The following is a 19,751-nucleotide window of genomic DNA, read 5'->3' on the forward strand; positions in this document are numbered from 1 at the left end:
TGAGCATTAAACAACAAGAAAAGATATGAAATCGAGACAACTTAGAGCATGGAACTGTAAATACACCCGATACCAAACAAATGAAAGATGCTCACCTTGGCATGGAACAAATAAAGCAAAAACCCTTGGACAAGTATCCATCAATAAAAGATGGTACAAAATCAACAATTGCCCCCAAAAAACTAACATCAAAAGCCACAGGAAAGACGATACCAGGCTGATCAACAAAAGCCTTCACCTACCAAAAAATTAAACAAGGTACTGTACCGAAACAAAGAAACATTGAATGCGAACAGAAACATTTGCAACAAGGAAACCAATCAATAACGACCAATGTAGAGCTAGTCCCGATTTTTGACTTTGCTGGGAAGGACACTATTCATTCTCAGCCAAAGATGGAAAAAAAAAACAGGGAAGAAATGAGAAAAAGACAGTAAAGAAATCGAAACCAACAAAGAGATGCTTGCGGGCTTTCTTGAGAAACCTAACTATACCAGTAAGGCCTACCCAACAACAACTATCAAAAAAAGAAAATAAATTACTTCTAACAAAGACATAACATCAAAACAGGAAATAGAGATATCACAGAAAGATCGGGACAAGAGACAAACAACTGAAGAAAGAGAGCAATACGAATGCCTGATGAACCTGTCGACATATACACAAGGAGACAAACAAAATATATCAGCGGAATGTATTATAATTGAACAAGATGCATTACTATATATTATTGATGAATATGAAGAAGGACATACCATTTATAATGAAGGCCTTAACCTCTTTTGTGAAGATATTTCAGACATAAAATTAGAGATCTCGGGGGAACCGAGTATGGTAATAAATGAGACATTGTGGCAAGCTGACCAATCAAACTATCAAAGGAACAAAAGCTTCTGAAACATAAGGAATGAAAAACCTAGAACCACAGATCGAGTGGATAAAGGTGAAACACAAGTACACCAATTAGAGGGGGAAAAAAAAGAAAAACAGCTCCTCTTATTACCAACCTTCTTAAACCCACGAAGCAAAGAACCAACTAATGCACTAATCATAGAGAGAAGCAACAATGTCAACGATGGGCTAATCTCGAACAGAACCAATTGTTTATGGTTATTGCAGGTGAAACCTCAACTACAATCTATAAAATCTGAAGACATTAAATGGGTTGAATTCATTCAAGAGAAAATAACAGACAGAGTCGGTGTCACTTTAAATCACGACAAACCCTAGAGAGAGCGATGGAAAATTCTAGGAAACTCCACTCCCTTGGCTTCCAATGTACATGGAGCCAGTCGACGAGTTATACATGGTCCCCAAAAAGGGAAAGGGCCCAACAAGAACCGAGAAACGAGAAAGCCTGATTAAGAGCTCAATATCAGGACCTTACTCGAACAGCGACAGATACATACAAGCCCGGCCAGATACGATCAAGATGGAGTAGAAGCAAATCACCAAAAAGAAGGGGACAAACCGTGGACTGATTACATCAGAAACAACATGAAACTGATGTACGAAAAGTGGATACGAGATTACAAGGAAACACAGCTGCATAACTATCACAAACAAATCAAAGCTCGACCGAGGGTCTTCACATTTGTTTAGAAATGTAAACAATGATTTATCAAAATACGAGATATTGTGTCTCCAAGGGACATGGATACACAATCAGCCAATATACGATGGATACATAACTTAAATGAATCCGGCGATAATGAGAGAAAACGGACGGCCTTCTGCAGGGCTACTAACATTAATAAAAACACAAGCCAATTTGGAAATGACTCATATAACCCTAATCCGTGAATACAATTCACGATGTTGGAACAAAAAGAGATGAACCCTCAGAAGGAATTCAACGAAATGAGAAACCAAAAGGGAATGAGACTGGGATTATGAATCTATACTGGTACACATTACCCATAAATGATGCAGCATTCATCAACATATCGCTAACAAACAGACGAGGCACAGTCAAGATACAAGTCGCTACAAATGATTCAATGCAGCAATATGAATATTCACCTGTTCTATCCTAATTGAAGGAAAATCCCAATTGAAAAACTAACATCTAAAGCGCAAATATGGATTAAAGAGATGGAAAAAAGAGACATGATATTATTAAACGGAACACTAAGAGACGATATTCCCGCTAAGCCCACTTGGACAAGAAGCACATCAATTGCGCACCTAGATTATATATTTACATCAACTGCGCTAATAGATAGAACCGAAAAGATGACAATCATCCCGTCAACGCAGAGTGATCATCACAAAATAACAATGATATGGACAATGAAAGAGCGTGCGAAGAAACACACAATAGCTTCCCTTGAACTCAACACTGGCTGTAATAGATTATGCATAAGCAATGTTCAAATAGAGGGATTGAAGAAAGCATTCTCGACCTCAAGGAAGACCAAGATTGAGAAACTTGATTATGAATGGCTTGTCATACCCTAAAAGTCTAGTAATAGAAATAGACGAAATGAAAGAACGAAACACGCCCATGCATATATCAATCAAATTATGGTAAAGAAAAAACAGCTGCACAAGAGTCTAAAAGCGACCACAAACATGGTTCGGGAAGATGCCATTTAAAAGTCCAAAAGCCTTAAAAACAATATAGGAATTGGAGCAAAAACATGCAGGCAACTATAGCGCTGAATGATGCAGAATGTATGCTTCAAACGATGAAAAACAAAAATTCCAAAGAGTTATGGAATTTGATAGACGTAAACCAGCAGTAAAAAGAGCACCTGATCATGTCCAAGAGTCAGAATAAGTAGACTACTTTTCTGCACTATACAAGATAAGAAATGAAACAGAGACAGCCCTGCCATCGGAAAACAAAGAATAATGGCCCATCAGATGGTACTATGAAGAAATAATGAAGCACATATCTCAATTGAATAGTTCCAGGGCTCCAGGCCCAGACAGCTTAATTAATGCCATCATAAAAAGGAAGCCAGAAACCTAGGTGAACTTGCGTATACAGATGTTCAACATCATCTCAGAATACAATTATCTCCTGATGACATGGAAATTAGCAATACTGATCCCAATTTTCAAACATGGTGACAGGAAATTGCCTCAGAACTATCGCCCAATAGCCCTCTTAGATCCATCAGGAAAGGTATTTGCCTCAATATTGCTAAAAAGATTAACAGAATGGGCCATAACAAACCAAAGGCGGGAACCACGTCAAACAGGTTTTATTAAGAAACTAAGAACAACCATCAACCTAATACTCTTAAACCTGTTAAAATTGGAATCCATAAGGATGAAAACACCTAAACATGCAGCATTTATAGATCTGCAATTAGCTTTTGACAGTGTAAATTGGACTAAGCTATGGGAAAACTGAACGCTATGGAAGTGGCCCATCGACATACTAGAGCAGTTAAAGGCACTCTATTCATATACAAAGATTAGAATTAGACTGACTCAAGATGGTGTATTATCAACAGAGATTCAACCCTGGAATGGTCTAAAACAAGGTTGCCCCGTGGCGGCCACCCTTTTCAACTTGTACACATCTGATTTACCAGAGAACCAAAATAGCATAAACTCAAACCCCCCAAAACTGAATGTGACATCAATTCCATATATTATGTACACAGATTAGTTGGTCATATTAGAAAAAACCCAAGTGGGATTGCAAAAGAGACTGAAAATATTAGAAAAATATGTTGAGGAGAACGATTTAACGATGAATACAACGAAATCCCAAGTGATGACCCTGGCATACCATCCAAATCAAAAGAAGAAACCATTGACGATCTTCCTCAAAGGGAAAAAATTACAATTGGTAAAAGCGACAAAATACCTCGGCGCCTGGCTAACCCAATCGGAGATAGAAAAAGACTAGTCAGATCACCTTAAAACCAAAACGCATTCATTAGCCCGTCAAGGCGTATCAATTCACAGAAAATATGGAAAATGTTAATTGAAACCGATAATTACATTTTGGTGACAGAAGGTGGTAGCTATCATAACTTACGGGAGCAAAGCCTCACTTAACTTGCCTCGCCAAACACAGAATCAAGTAGAAGAGATCTTCTGAAGAAAGATAATATCGCTTCCACAGTCTTATCCGATTCCACGGATACATTTCAAACTGGCTATCCAGTCGATAGAGTCCATCATAAACTGGAAATATCTAGATTTATCCAGGAAGATCATATCAGATGAAGAGATAAAAGCGATGAAAAAGTCCACGGACACAGATCTGAAGTTACGTGTACTTGGTTTAAGTGTATATAGGGTGGAATCGATGAGAGCGGTTTCATTGACCGGAGCATTTTCTTTGAACCGGACATGGAAGTAATGGCGCGGAGAAACAAATCATCAGAGAAGTAGATTTGGACGACAATCAGTTTTCTACTCAGAAGATACTCCTACCTGCCGCATACATAAAATGATTGAAAAGTATAACGGTTATCGTTTCATTACAAAACAAAAAAATCACCTGAAAATCACCTGTGGAGCACTCACGATTGCAAACCCAATGTTATTATGGTGAACATTAAAAACCAATGATTTGTGGCACAAGAATTTCCCCTGATGAAGTTCTCTACATAATTTTCTGGCTAATACAGGAATGAAACATGTCGGGATTATGAATACAGTTACACTTAGCAAACAGTTAGAATAGGACACTGGTTGTCTGCTTAAGATCCTTAAATCGGGTTCCTTCAATGATAAGAATTGTTTAGTGCTAGACACATGGATGTTTGATTTTATGAAGTGCCAGCAGATTTGAGTGTCATTTGTTTAGAACCATTGTTCCTTCCATTGGTGTTCTTAGTAAAATATATTATAGAATGTTATACTTCTGTTAACTTTGCACCAGTCACTTTACTTCGATGGAGTATCAACAACATGACTGATTGGATTTTTTCATATAGGCTTTTAATGAATTTATTTAATAAAGAAACAATTTGTTTGTAAAGTGATGAGTGAGGTTGTAATACAAATACTTATACTAGTATTATTGTGAATTTGTTGAACTATTTGTATATTAGATTGTGTTTTTCACATTTGGTTTCCACTTTTGAGTAAACTCCGTCAGGTGGGGTCCTACGTGGACGCAAACCATTGTAGGGAATAGTCTAGAGGGGTCAAGACTTTTTTGTGGAAGAGTACAGTTGCTATGAGGGCACGGTCCTGACCTCCTTAAACACCCTCAGTCCTTTCTAGTTGATTGGGAGATACCAGAGATAGACATACTACGATGCAAACCTAAAGCTTCAAATGAATATGTTTTGAACGTTTGGAAAGAGTCAAGTATACAAATACTAAGAAACGAAGATGTGACCGTTGAGATGCTCGTAACCGACCGCTGGAGGTGAAAAAGGGAATCCAACAGCATAATTGGATCCAAACTATAAAAGCGAAAGCACAGTACCAACTAGTGATAAACTGTGAAATCGAAAGCAGAGCACCAAATCAATTAACACAATATTTGGCAATCTGCCCAGAGAGAAGGATGAGAGATACCTTCATGAAAATGCGACTGAGCACCCTACAAACAAGGGAAGTCCTTGTTAAAGCAAACAGTTATCTGATAAGGGCATATATTGTCAATTTTGTCAACATATAGATCAAGTAGAATCAATATACCACCTTATGATGGAATGTCCAGCCTCGATGATAAAAGGGAAATCTTCAGTGACATGCTCCCAAAAGAGATGACTCATCATAGTGTGAAAGAGTGATGGTCACAGTCACAGATAATAATAGGAAACAACAAAGTCCTTATTTTTAGGGTTATTTATTATTTGTTTGTCTTTGGTTTAGTTACAAACCTTTACAAAAATTGAGTTAAAACATGGAACAATATTATGAAATACAATTCCAAAAACAATTTTACATCCTCTTGAACATACACATTTTTACAAATTATCCAAACTTAAATCCAAAATGTGTCATATAAAGATAAATGCTAAGCAAAGTAGGTAGGCATAGATATCAGAAAATAAATTCCTGCAACATACCTCTTTAGTCAAAAGCCTTTGATGAGTTGAGCATGACTTTCCCAGGGACTTAATTTCTAAATGTCCTTCTTCAGTTGGCCCACAGAAGTATTTCAAAGTCTCACCAATACAGTCTTAACAAAAAGATCCCTTTCCCATGCGGAAACAGCTAGGCTAGGAAACCTGATTTGGTAACATTACTCAGATTCCTGAGCTTCGTTGGTCAACCTTCTACTCGTTTCGAGAGCCAGAACTCCACATACATTGGACAGATAACGAACCACTGCAATTTTCAAAGATATGGCTGTCCCATACATCATTTCCCACCAAAGATGGTGCGAGTCAACCCATTCAAGATTGTAAATGAATTTACCTAAATGTTTAATGCGTTCTGCCATTAGTGGCTTAAAGTCTAATAAGAGGTGCCTCAATGACTTTTTCTCTGTTAAATGGTAACAGAATCTGCAAGGGAATCCTGAGTAAGGTTCTGATGATTGTGTTTGTGAGGCTCTTATTTCAAGGATTTCTCCCGTCGAACAAACATTGAACCTGAATCTCATTATTCCGTTGCAAAGAGTTTCACTTGGAAACTTTAACAAATATGGTTCTGGTTGGGACAGACATTTCTGATGTGAAACCAATTGACAAAAAAGCTTTGTAGAAGCCAATTTGTCCATAGAAGACCAATCAGCATATCGTAGCAATTTCTTAACTCGGACTGGATTGGTAATCAACTCATCAGCCACCAGACCTCAGTTCTCCAGAGTCAACAGGCAGATACTTTGCACCTTTAGTAATAATTATATTTGTGAATTATCATTTCTCAGATCTTGCCCTAGGATTCTATACAAGTTATCCCCAGAATCAATAATCAGTCTTCTGTACAAAGTTAGCTTACGCCACATAACCCAGTAGTTCCAAGATGATGAGCCTAACCCATAACATATTGCGGTTATCGGTACAGATTTTGGAAGCCAATACATTATTGCTTTCCATAGCTTAGCTTCCAATTTTGGGAGTTCCGCTGTTATTACATCTAGAAAAATTTCTAGGCCGTAAACAATCTTTGGAATTACTTTCATGTTATAATAGCGCAATAACGGCTGGATAGTAAATTTACCAAACTTATTAACAACCTTTCACATTTGGGCAATGGAAAGAGTGATCTTATGATGTAAATACTCCTCATACTGAGTTTTCTCAGATTGATTAAAAATTGTTAATCCCAGATATTTCATCGATTCTTTAACTTCAAGTTGTCCTTGATCAATGAACAATGCATACCCCTTCCTAGATTTAGTATGTGCCAACTTCATAATGACAGTTTTGGTGGCATTAATACATAGGGAAGCTGTAACCCTTTAGATGACTGATCAATTAATAGAAAGTAATCTGCGTAGGCGCACCACGCTATACTGCGAGCTTCTATTTTGGGTAGGATAAATGCAGCGTCCAAAGATAAGCAAGTATCAGAGACATATAGGTTGAATAAGGTGGGGCAAATATGCAACCCTGCCTCAAACCATTGGCTATTTTAATAGGGGTGGACATTAGGCCCTCCAGATTTAACCAACCTTGCACATGATAATCCTCATCTAGATGAACCAAGCTAGATATTATGTTCTCAGGGGGGCCCAGACATTTCAATTTATCCCAAAGGGTATGCCCGTCTACTAGGTCAAAGGCCATAGTTAGATCAATGGCTGCCAGATAGATAGGAATAGCCCCTGCTTTCTACGCTCTCTGTTTTAGAGTCAGCATCTAGTATGGCTATAGGCAGATAGTTTTTAGGCAAGTTTCTGTCTTCCTTTTTATAAATAGGTACGACATAAGAAAAATGCCAGGAAGTTGGAATTGTTTTGGTTACAGCAATGTCTTCAAATAAAAAAATAGGATCTCAGCCCAGAGCCTCGGATCGCCTTTGATAAGAGCATTAGAGAAACAATTCGGTCCAGCCGCACGTGATGAGCTAGCATGTTTTATTTGTCTCTCAAAGTCTTCTATAGGAAGGTTTACAGCCCAGGGTAAAGGAGAGATATGATCTCACCAGCTGTTCTCACTAATTGCATTGCTCTGTGCTGAGATTTGTTTAGACTCAAGATCGTTTATCAATCACCAGAACTTTGTGCTTGACCCATCTGTAAGTGCTCCCAGCATTGTTTCCTTATCGGCCTGATAAAGAGGACATCTATAATTTTTCACATTTTGTTTGAGCTTCTTGATAGCTGTCTTAATGCTGTCAGAAGTTGAAGCAAAGTTCCTCAAGTGCCTAATCTGTCTATTAAGTATTTTTTAAGCCTCATATGTTCATCATAAAAGTGTTTATGTCTAGCTTTCTTTAAAACACCTCCTGCCACATTTTTACTCATCTTATCCAACGTTTCAGCTGTAAGTAATGGAAAGAAGACATGGGTATATAAATTTCGTTTTTCATGAAAGGTAGTTTCTGTATTTACTTTCAGAAATAGGTTATTAGCTTTCGAAACACTACTCGCGTGGTAAGTTACCGCCTGGGTCGTACCCTTACCACCATGGTGTAAACTATGTTTACACCATGGTGGATGGCGGATTTACCGCCCCATTCCAAGTTGAGTGGGGCGGTAAATCCCCATTTCCCATTTACCCTTCCCCATTCCCATTTTTGCCCCATAGGGCATAATGGGAGTGGGGAAAGCGCTAATTACGCCACCGTAAATTACGGTGGCGTAATTAGCACCATGGTCCCTTAGCGCCATGGATTTTAACGCCTGCAAAAAGCAGGCGTTAAACTCACCATGGCGCAAAGGGACCTCGGAATCAGGCGTTAAGGGTCGGCGCCGTTTACGGCGCCGTTTACCCCTTAACGCCTGACTCGTAATGAGGCCCCATGTGTTTTAGTTTCAGTAAGACTGTCTCCCTTACTTTTTGTGTTATGAACATTTTCATGACAATTTTCAGTCACTGTTGTAAAGCCACTGCAAAATAACAAAACATCCTTCCCCATTTTATTAAAGAGGTCAGCTTGTTGTAAAATCATACCATATGCTGATCTGGAGTGCAAAACCAGGCGGACATGATCCAGTCTTTCCAGATGGAAAAAGTCGACAAGTTTAATGTCAGCTGAGATTAGCACTATCAGAGCCGGTATTTCGTTCATAAGGGCCAGGACACAACCTCTCGTGAGCGAGTCAGGTCCCCCATAATCAAAAAGGTAGTATAGAAGTGAACTCTGGTTGTCCGGGTATGCGGCCTTCCACCACTGTACCTGATTTAAATAACTATTTTGGAAAGTTTTAGGAGAGACCGGTCTCAAAGCCTGTTCCAATGCCCCAGAGGTAGGAAACTTGGTGTTATTTTCTAGATGCAATAAAAAATGTGGTTGAAGGGTTCCGCCAATGTCAGCGTTAAGAACATTAGTGGTTACACTCTGTACCTCTCCCATTTGAGATGACCCCCTTTTGTCGATCTGTATTGATTTCTGTAACATGTCACCCTGACCTTTCAGTTGATGTTTGGGAGTCACCTGAGAGGTCTGATTAAGGGTTTTACCCCTGGGTACAAGGGAATTGGGAGTTTTTGTGTGTTCAAACATCATTATTGCCATTACTCTTCTTACTATTTGTTCTGTCACAGAGTCACTATTACCTTTGGAGTCAACTGTGAGTTGTTCTGGTATTTCCTCCTAGGTATGCCCTACTTCCGGTCCCAGGATGTCAATGGAGGTAGTTAATGTCGGGGGAATTTCCCAAAATTCTTCTACACCCTTACCATGGGTTTGAAAAGTCGGTCTGTCCCTCGACTTATGATTAACTGTCGCCAGAGACATTTTCCTAAGGGCTACATGCTTGGATAAAGGATGTAATGAACTATTCCCCTTACGTCCATCTTTAAGTTCCGTGAGATGGTAGACACACTTGCTTCTTCCAAATTTATATAATGGTTATCAGTAGTGTCTTTTGCCTTCTCTGCAGAGAATGGTGTGTTGGAACTTGTGAGAGTAGTAGTCAAGTCAATCACCGGCTTTTTTGGGAAAAACTTAAAGAGACTACCCTTAGTTTGATTATGTAAACTGTCTATTGGTGTCACTTTTAGTTTCCCCCTTGGGTTTTTGGGTTTACCCTTTTTCTTCATAGTTTCTGTTATGGTGTCTGAGGCAAGTACACCTCTGTCCCGTTTACAGACAATTTCCTCCTCTCCACTAGTGTCGAGGTTAGACACCTCTTCATTCGTGGCCCGGTCCTCCCTAATAAAGTTGTGCCAGTTTTTCTTAGACCCTTTCCGTGTTATTATTTATTTTGATTTGTTTTTTTCAGAGGGCATTAATTTTTTTTTTTGGAAAGGAAAATCGCTCTGGCGTCTTTTTAATAGTCACTTGAGGTGTTGTAGTCCCTGTATCCTCTAACACAACGGAGTTTCCCTTAGGGGACTGGTGAGCAATTTGAGGGGTGAACAAACCCCTGGGCAGTTTTGAGTCATAAGAGAAATTGGGTTGTCTGTGCACACTAGTTGTTCAAGATAGAATTATCTTCATTTACTTTTCGGTTTTCTGGAATTTTAAGGTGCGCGGGAGAAAAGATGGTCTTGGCACAAGACCAATATTGCACACAGTGGGGAAAGTAAGAGGATCCTGATTGGGAGCCCTCCCGTCCCCTGCACACTTTGGAATGTTGTCAAAAAGACATTCAATAGTTCATTATGACACTTTACATATGAAAAATGTTCAATGTTTTTCCTTCTGGTAATTGGTGGTATTTTCTACCTTTTTTGAATGAGGCCCATATACAATTCTGATTTTGTTACGCTCCGTGTTTCGGCTCCAGTCGGTAGAGTGTGACATGGGTTTTCAAACCAGTTTGCAAGACTGAGTGCTCATGGCTGAATGCTGGACTCTGACATGGGCCAACTATTGCTTCGGGAATCCGATTCTGAGTGGGGCAACTCAGCACTTCATGATAGTGCTGGAACAAAAACGTATTAAGTTCTCCACACAATGAAAAGGCGTGTCCAATGATGCAGCGGTGGCTCTACATTAAATTTTTGATTCTCCCATCAAACGACGGCCCGTGTCCTGGAGTGAACTTAGGGTAAAACAGTCACTCTGACTGTGTGGAGTTATGCAATTTTGGAATAACATAATGATCGAGAGCTAAGAAACGACAAAGACCCAATTGATCAAATTGTATGTGTGAACAAAGAATGAAAGTTTTCCTTTGTGCGGTTTGATTTTTGCTTTGATATGGTGAAAAGACCAAACTACATTAATAGAACTTGTAAGGATACATTTTAAGGATCAATAATGAAAAAGTTTGTAATTAAACTATATCATTTACAATAAAAAAACATGTTTAAAATGAAATTCCCTTTAATAACTTCCTCAAATACTCTACCATCTCAATGGCTTACTGTAAAATTGAGACGGTGAAAAGAAAGAGTAATTTGCACATTAGGGACTTTAAGTTCCATAATGCCCAAAGTACTGGGACGAAGACTAGGGATGCAGAGGCACTGGTCTGCAAGTTACAGGCTAATAGTGCTAATGACCCGAGCTTGAGGGAGCCTGGGAAGTATAAAAGTCTATCTCCAGTGCAGGCCATAGAAAGCAGTGGTGGGAGGTGGAATGATTGCAGTAACTCCACGTTGAAGTTGAAGCAGAAGTTGAAGGGGAGCAGAGACGCCAGAGCCACCATCGTTTGATGAACGGATGCCGGTTTGTTAGAGGGTCTCTAACTTTAAGGCCCTTGAACTGCAAAGATTTCCTCTTTTCTGAAGTGGGCTCCAGTGGCGGGCAAGCACCGTGGTGTACCAGGAGTGAGGAGTGCTCTTTCCTGAGCAGTGTAGCCTGTGGGAAGCTGAACAAAGCAGTTTGCTGGCCTGAACAAAACAGAAGCAACAGGAGACCAGAAGGCAGCGGAGCGAGCAGACGTGTATAAGGTACCAGGTGAGATCACTAGAGTTGTGTGACCCTGGAACGCTCTGTGATAGCCCACTGGCCTGGTCTAATCATTTCTAATACCGGACTGATGTAGAGAAAGTGAAGTGGCAGAATAATAATCATTTTGACTACTGAATTGATGTAAAGAAAGTGAAGTGGCACAATATTAATCACTTTGAATGCCGAACTGATACTAAGAAACTAAGGTGGGCAGAATAATAAGAATTTTGGGAACAGAAAAGCAAGATAGCCTTGTACTTATAAAGGTCAAAACAATTGCTTAAGTTAAGAAAGGGCAATTATGTTGTTTATAAATCCTATTGACAGAGTGTGAAAGAAGAAATAGTTGGAACTGACCTAACATAAAAGTGGGGAAAAAAAGAGTGGCAGGAGAGCTGCCTTCCTGATAGAAAGTATTCAGGAACAGAGGTGCAAAACCTGCATTGCATGTGGCAATCACAAGTGTGTAACAAACAGCAACAATGTGTTTCATGCCTTCACAAAAGAAGTCGTCGGACTTGATTTTGTAGAAAAGCAAAAGACATTGCTAAGTTGTTTAAAGTAAACTTTACCATATACGTACTTGTAGTATTTAGATGCTTAATTGATTCCTGGCAGGTTAGTATACCAGGGCAAGGCGCCTTTTAGTAGTAGACCTGGCAGGTGAGTAGACCAGGTGGAAGTCATTGAAGTACTGTGTTGTGGTTAAAGAGTGTGAAGAAGAAGAAGTGGCAAGACCACTAAAGTATATTGTGAACTGTTGCAGAATCATCCTGACAAAAGCATTTATGTTGCTACAGATGAACAGTAGATGTATTATTATTTTCAAAGATGAAGTTGTGTCGAACGCTGTCACAAGCAGAGAGATAAAGATTTGTTGAACTATTGGTCAAGTTCACGTGAGACTTGTTGGAGCAAGAAGATCTTTATTAGAACTTTGCTGCAAGACGTAAACCTCTTATTTTAAACTGTGGATTGAACATCCTGTTTGAATCTGGGTAAGGGGCACTCACTCAGGTTACAAAGAGAAACAGTTATCAGGTTTTGAACACAACGGTTGTTTCTCTCATATTTGAACTGCTATACAATACCTTGTTAAGTTTGTTGTATGTATAAGTATGAGGGACAGATTCCTTTTGTTAGCGTGTTTCCCTGTTTTTTTTTTATAAGCAGGGAAATCCTTCTCAGGGTAGGGACAGTGAGGCGTTTGTCAACCCCAATTTTGAGTTAATAAAATGGCATCTTATGAAAAACCTATACAAAGTTGTATGCCTCACATTCCCGACCCCTCACACACCTCTGTTAAGAGATCCAAAGTACCAACCCTAGAGTCCGATGTGAGCTTAAGCGGCCGGAGTGTAGACTCCAGAGAAGCATAGGCCCAAAGGATAAATCTGATGAAGTTTGGGGTTCAGGCCTTTGGTTTTCTAGTGCCGTTCACCAAAGGAGCAGCAATGGTCAATTCCAGAAGTTTTCTTTGCGAAGATGTTCAGCATGGTCTGTCTCAACTGTTCTCACTCTGACCAATTGGGAATTCCTGGGGGAAATGGTTAATCCTTTAATGAACAACTCTTGGAACAGATTGGGTGTCCTAAACCATTGCTTGCAGGACTCAAAGACTGGTACTGTGAGAGAAACTACTGGTTGCTGGAGTTTGATCTACATCTTTTATTTTTTTTTTGGGTGAGCCCATCTCCACGGCTCGACGTCACAGGGCATTCAACTAAGACTGATCGTTGGGAGCCTCACTGGCAGCTATCCCTACCTGGCTTGTCAATATGCTGTGCATTATATTATGAGGGGCATTTGGAGGGATAGTTGGACACCATGCACGGGCATCAATGTAGTAGCTGTACACAAACATTGCTTGTGCCGCTCTGTAACTGACATTTGCCGCTTTTATTCCTGATAAAGTTTGAAACCAGACGTCTTACTGTGAAGACAAGAAGTGAAGAACAAATTACTTACCTTGTGTCTTCTGATGGATATTCCTCCCACAAATTCCTCATCTAAGATATCCCAATCGCAGCAGAGCTGCTCTCCGGCAAATATTTCGACAGTCAGGGGGATGCAGTGCGGCTCTGCAAGTGCTCAGACCGATGCCTCTACGTGCCCTGCACCGGATATGACGTTGGAGACTATATATATATATATATATATATATATATATATATATATGGGACTGTGTCCAGTGACCTCAGTTGCATAATTTTTCCCTCAAGCACTCTGAAGCTGAGGGACCACAGAACTGATGGTTTATACACCACGAGGGGCAGGTAGAGAGGGTGATGAGGAATCCATGGGAGAAGCATCAATCAGAAAGAGCATTAATGAGTCAAGTAATTTGTTCTTCTAATGGATTCTATCTGCCCACGGATTCCTCATCTTTGATAGACTCCCAAAGCAGTATGGGCATCCCGGCCGCAAGGGAATCCAAGCAGTAATGCTTCGCAAATGTATGCAAAGATGCCCACGTTGAAGCCCATCAGATGTCCAGGGCAGAAGTGGCAACCACTCCTATCCTAGAAGGAGCTTGTTAAGAATTCGGCATCTTCATGGTCCTTATGGCAACAATGGCGTCAGAGACATCCATATGGCTCTCTACCCTTCCCAAGATGGTGGAGAATGGGTCCTCACTTTCTGTGCAAACTCAACTTTCTAGTTGTTCCACATGATGGCAGCAGTGTGCCCTTCTCAGAAAGAAACGCTAACGGCAATGGGAAAGTTGTTCATAATCAGAAAAGGAAGTAAAATCTGCGCGTCGCTTTGTTCCTTTTGAATAAGCACCTATGCTAGTTTTCCTCTGCTCTCTGCAAATTCCACTCCTCTCTCTCTTCCTCTGTTCCCTCTGCTCTCGCCCTTTCCCTCGGCTGTCCTCCCGGGCACTCCTGGCGGCCTCCATGCCCTCCTGGCTCTCTCCTTGCTCTCTCCATACGGCTCTCGCAACCTCCAGCAGCAGCTTCTCTCCTTTCAGCTCCCACAAATCGGCAGCCGCTCTCTCTCCCTTTGGATTCTGCAGCCTCCGACAGCCGCTCTCCAAGCTTATGGCCCTGCAGCTTAGGCAGCCGCCTTTCTCACCTGCTGCATTTCATTCTCATCTATTCCTGATTGCTTTCAATCTCGCTGGGCCTTTGGCCTGTCAAGTCCTGGGATTCAACTGACACAGTGTCTCTCACCCAGATACTGCGCATCACAAACCTGCAAGCCTCACATTCCTCCAATCCTACTCACTCAGGAAAGCAAAAAGACCTGCACAAGTTTTTTTTTCCTTTCAAGGGTTTTTCCTACTTTTTTGGGCTTGGCCCCAGGAGTTCCTCTGGAGTTCTTTTCTGATATCAGGGCTCTGGAGAGGCTTTCTGGGCCTCGACCCACATACACCTTTGCACCTGCCCGAGACTTCAAAGAAGAGCAGGCAAGATCCTATCCTTACAGAGTGCTATCATATTTTCGTGCCATTGTGAGTTCTTGGTTGTCGAGGTCTGACAGGGCTCTGAGACCCTGAGGCACATCCTTTAGAGCCAGATCATAGCATTTTGAGATGCAGAGAATGATCCACCTTGACTGGGTCTGCTTGGTGACAGCATGAGCCCCAGCGTAACCCATGAAAATTTGGTCAGCTAACCTAGCCTCTCTTGTTCAAAAGACAAAGAACTTAAGGGCTTGCACTGTGTCCAGCCGATGGAAACGTTCCTTAGACTTGGAAGGGTGAGGCTGAGGAAAAACCACAGGAGGATCTTCTGAAAGAGATGGAAATCCAAGATCACTTTCGGCAGGAAGGAGGGTTTTACTCTCAAAAGTCAGGGAGGTAAAACAGAACATGCCTGGTGCTCACTCACCTGTCTTGTGGAACTGATAGCAACCAGGAAATTCACCTTAACGGTGAGCAATTAAAATAGAACAGAATTGAAGGTGCTCAAATGGAGCGCTTATAAGAAATGTCAAAACTAAATTGAAATCCCAGGCCGGAACCACACAATGGCAGGGAGGAAACTGGTTACACAAGCCCCGCAAGAACTGCATAAGAGTGGGGATTGTGAAAAATGAGCACTGTTCCGGGGACCCTTTGAACACCGAAATAGCAGTGAGGTACCCCTTACAGTACCAATCTGCAGGCCCGCCTGGGCCAAGGATAGCAGAACATCCAACACAGGGAATAGCCGACAGGGTAAAAGATTAAAATCCCTCTCCCAGCACCAAATCAAAATTTTACACCATCTGCAGGCAGAAAATGTATTTCGTAGCAGGCCTCCTAGCTGAAAGGAGCACATCAAGGAGGCTGTCCAACAACTCCCACTCCTCTTAGTAGCCAAGCATGAAGGTGCAGGCTGCTGAAGTTCGGATGGAAGACCCACCCCTTCGATTGGGAGAGCAAATAGACTCCCATGGGAAGGCACCAGGGAGGGTAGATGCACATGTCCACCATCTCTGGATGCCACATTCTCAAGGACTAGTCCAGAGTGTCCAAGATCATTGTACTTCCGAACAGGCATAGTCTTCTGAGAACCATCGGAATGACAGGGATCGCCGGGAATACATAAAGGATGTTGAAATGATACTCGACAGTCAGTGCGTCCCCCAGAACTCTTAGACGAGGAATTCCCACTTGAGGAGTCCCCCCAAAAATTGAAGATCCCCTCCAGAACCTTCTGGCAGTGCTCCCACTTGTGGGAGGCCGAAGTCTGTATACTGAAGGCATCTGCTACGATTTTCTCTCTGCCAGCCAGAACCACAGTTGCATTGCTTCTCTGTATAGAGGCAGGACCCCACACCACCTCACTTGTTGAGGTGGTGCATGACCAATGTGCTGTCCGTAAGGATCAACACAGTCTTGGATTTCACGAAGGGGAGGAAAGCAACCAGCCGGAACACCCTCAGGTCCAGCAAGTTAATGTGCTCCTGTAACTCTGCGGGAGACCACAGTCCGCTCACCGTTAGGTCTGACAGGTGAGCACGCCAACCAGTCAGAGATGCATCTGTGACCACCATCACCTAGGGCTAAGATTTACAAAACAACGCACCTCTCAGCAAGTTGTCTAACAAGGCCCACCACGCAAGATCCTGAGCCACCTGGTCGGAGACCTGCAAAAGGTCCGATATGTGGCCCTGAAACAGCAACTCTTGGCAACTGAGAAGCCACTAAAGCAATCTCATGCGCAGCCTCATCTCCGGCACCACTAGGATGCAGGAGGCCATGAGACCCAGAAGACGCAGGAAAGCCGAGCATAGACTTGTTCCTGGGATTAAAGGACATTGACCATCCAAAAGGTGTTCGCCACTCGATCCCCGGTGGGAAAGCCTTTCCCAGGCGAGTGTCCAAGACCGTTCCGATAAATCGGAATGACTGGGATTGCGAAACCGGAGACGTTTTGAAGTTCAGGGAAAAGCCCAAACACTGCAATAACACGCATGTACGGAGTAGATGCTCTGACACTAGAGTTGGGGAGCGCGCTCAGACAAGCCAGTCGTCCAGGTAGGGAAAGACATGAATATGCTCTCCTCCTGAGGTGAGCTGCTACCACCGCTAGCAACTTGGTGAAAACCCTGGGCGCTGAAGAAAGACTGAACAGCAGGACCTTGAACTGGTAGTGATGTTGGCCCACCACAAACCTCAGGTACTTGCTGTGTTTCCGATGAATCGGCAAGCGGATGTAGGCATCCTGAAAGTCCAGTGATACCAACCAGCCCTGCAGATCGAGGGATTGCAGGATATGAGCTAGCGTAACTATCATGAACTTGTCGTTGTGCAGGAACACGTTCAGCAACCGCAGACCTGGAATGGGACACAAACCCCCGCACGCCTTTGGCACCAGAAAATAGGTGGATTTCCACCCCCTTTCTCATTCCGAGCATGGTATCAATTTGATCGTGCTCTTGCACAGAAACGGACGGACCTCCTCCAGGAGGGTGAGTGTCCAGAGACAACGCAGTGGCCTAGGACCCATAGGAAGCTGGAGAAATGGGAGTTAGAAACCCTGTTTGATGACCTGTAAGGCCCAAGCGTTGGAAGTGGTTCTTGAGCTCTACGGGCTGAACAGGGAAGACCACCCCACCAGCTTTGAGTGGCACAGCCTGCCACTGAGGTGTTGTGCCCTGGGGCACAGCAGGTATGGCAGCTTCACTCGTACCACCTCTCTGAGCTCCTCTACTTCGACCTCACGGGAAGCATCTGCCCTGCATTCTACTGGGGAAGATGGACCAAAGCCCCTCAGACCATAGGTGGTGGAGGGACGAAAACCCTTAGCTCGAGACGCCGACTGTGTGGAGGGCTGCTGCACAGCAAGCCCCAAAGACTTAGCCATTGTCTTTGACGACTGGACCTTCTGAAGAGTGTCATCAGCATTAGCTCCAAAGAGGTTTTGGCCATCGAAAGGCATGTCCAACAGCTTGGCCTGAACATCGGTTGCAAAACCCAACGTCCTCAGCCAAGAGTTATACCTAACCACAGTGCTCGTGGCCATGGACCTGTCAACACAGTCTGCAGAGTCTAGTCCGGATTGCAACATCTAGCGAGCTGCCTCCTTGCCATCAGTGACCAAGGACAGGAAAACGTCCCTTATTTTTCCTTCCTCGACGTATTCAGCTGCATTGGCTAGAGCTGCCCCCCAAAGGCCAAAGGAGAATTTTGCATAAGAGGTATTCACTGCACGCAGCGCAAGAATGCCTGACGGAAATACCTTTCTACCCCATTCATCAAAACTCTTACTTTCCCTGTCCGTTCGCAGCGACGTGAAGGTTGAAGTCTTCAGACTAGCTGTCATGGCCTGAACCACTAAACTCTCAGGTGACGCATGGGAGGAGAGAAAAGCTGGGTCAGAAGGGGAGGGATGGTGTTTCTTCGCTAGTTCCCTGTCCACTGCCGGAACCGAGGCAGATTTCGCCCACACATCCAGTACGGGGCATTAACTGCCACATTGAAGGGCAGCAGTGTCTCCATCTTGGGAGCATTGTCCAGTATGTTGGATAGTTTGTACTGAACTTGTAACCTGGAGGGGGCTGACAGCCCTAGAGTACTGCCCACCTTAGCCACAAAGCGCTGGAATGCGGCATTCCCAGGGTGGAAACTGGCAAAATATCCATCTCTGGGGAGGCTTCAAAGCCACTAGCGACCTGCAGGTCCTCGGCCAGTCCTAGAACATCCTCACCTTCTCTATAGAACCCCTCCAAGAAATCCCTGACCTCCCAAAAATCCAGAGGTTCTAGACCAATGGGAACCTGGTCGCCCAACTTGTCATAGATGTTGTACATGTTTGATATGAAAGCATCCATAGGGAGTGGGGCATATTCCTGCAGAGCCACGGTGTCAACGACGCTGATCAACTCCAACAACATGGATGAAGGAACCGGTGCTGAGGCCCCGCCGCACCAAAGGAGGGAACTTTCAGCATTGAGGGACCTCTGTTGCTTAGGCATGCAGGAGTTGACCTCAGGGGGTACCCTGCCAGTCCCAACAGACACTGTGGGACCCATTGACGCAGTAGCCGAAGCTGACAGTGCCATTTCCGGTCGCTCAGGAGAATCCCTGGAGCAGTGGCTCACCTCCTTCGAAGAGGAATGTCGATGTGAGGACTCACTTGGGGAGCGGTACCTCTTCCAATGCTGCTTCTTCTCCTTTCCTTTGCGAGGAGCCGCCCGTTCTTCAGAGCCCTGATTCATGTGACCTCGAATGGGACCACCGAGGCTCACCTTTCACCCTATGGATGAATGAAGAGTTTCGCCCCCCGCTCCCATGACAAGAGTCCTACTGAAGGCACTTTAAAGTCCCTAGTGGCAGGCTTGGACTGGCCTATAGGGCAATGCCCAAACCAACAACTAAAAATGCTAGCGCAGGACAGTTTTTTGGCTACTATTGGTGTAAAGACTGGAGG

General features: G+C 43.0%; 1 protein-coding gene across 3 annotated transcripts in view; it reads right to left on the reverse strand.

Moving 5' to 3' along the window:
* The window catches only part of VPS13A (vacuolar protein sorting 13 homolog A), a 2,994,934-nt gene that overhangs the window by 175,731 nt on the left and 2,799,452 nt on the right, over window positions 1–19,751 (reverse strand). The window lies entirely within an intron of this gene.

This window comes from Ambystoma mexicanum, chromosome 6p, assembly GCF_040938575.1.
Source record: "Ambystoma mexicanum isolate Mex_15411 chromosome 6p, UKY_AmexF1_1, whole genome shotgun sequence".
NCBI lineage: Eukaryota > Metazoa > Chordata > Amphibia > Caudata > Ambystomatidae > Ambystoma > Ambystoma mexicanum.